The sequence below is a fragment of the Haliaeetus leucocephalus genome, unplaced genomic scaffold, assembly GCF_000737465.1.
Source record: "Haliaeetus leucocephalus isolate CR32 unplaced genomic scaffold, Haliaeetus_leucocephalus-4.0 Scaffold866, whole genome shotgun sequence".
Classification (NCBI taxonomy): domain Eukaryota; kingdom Metazoa; phylum Chordata; class Aves; order Accipitriformes; family Accipitridae; genus Haliaeetus; species Haliaeetus leucocephalus.
In genome coordinates this window covers 2,001,835-2,002,210 of record NW_010973302.1, presented here as the reverse complement: position 1 = coordinate 2,002,210, position 376 = coordinate 2,001,835, and positions in this window count along the sequence as shown.

The following is a 376-nucleotide window of genomic DNA, read 5'->3' as shown; positions in this document are numbered from 1 at the left end:
CCCCCGCTGCAGCCACCTGCTCGGGGGCCAGCGTGGGTCTGCGGGGTTTTGAGCTTCACCCGTGGGAAACCACCCCCCCCCCCGGCTCTTTGCCACTCGAGACGCTCCCGGCTTAGTGGGCACAAGAGAATTCCCGAAGGGCATCGCCCGGCTCGCGGCCCGTCGGCTTCTGCCGTCGCGTTTGCGATACCGTCAAGAGTTTTGAACCCTCCGGTGTGAAAAACTGTTTATTCCCACTTTTTTATTGCCTGTGTTTTTACCAGCTATTGATTTTTACCGGTTACCAGCCCATAAGAAGGTATTCCGTTTTATTCTGCTGCTGTCTCGCCGCACATGGCATAAGGAGGAGAGGTGATGCTCCGGGATGTGTGGCTTT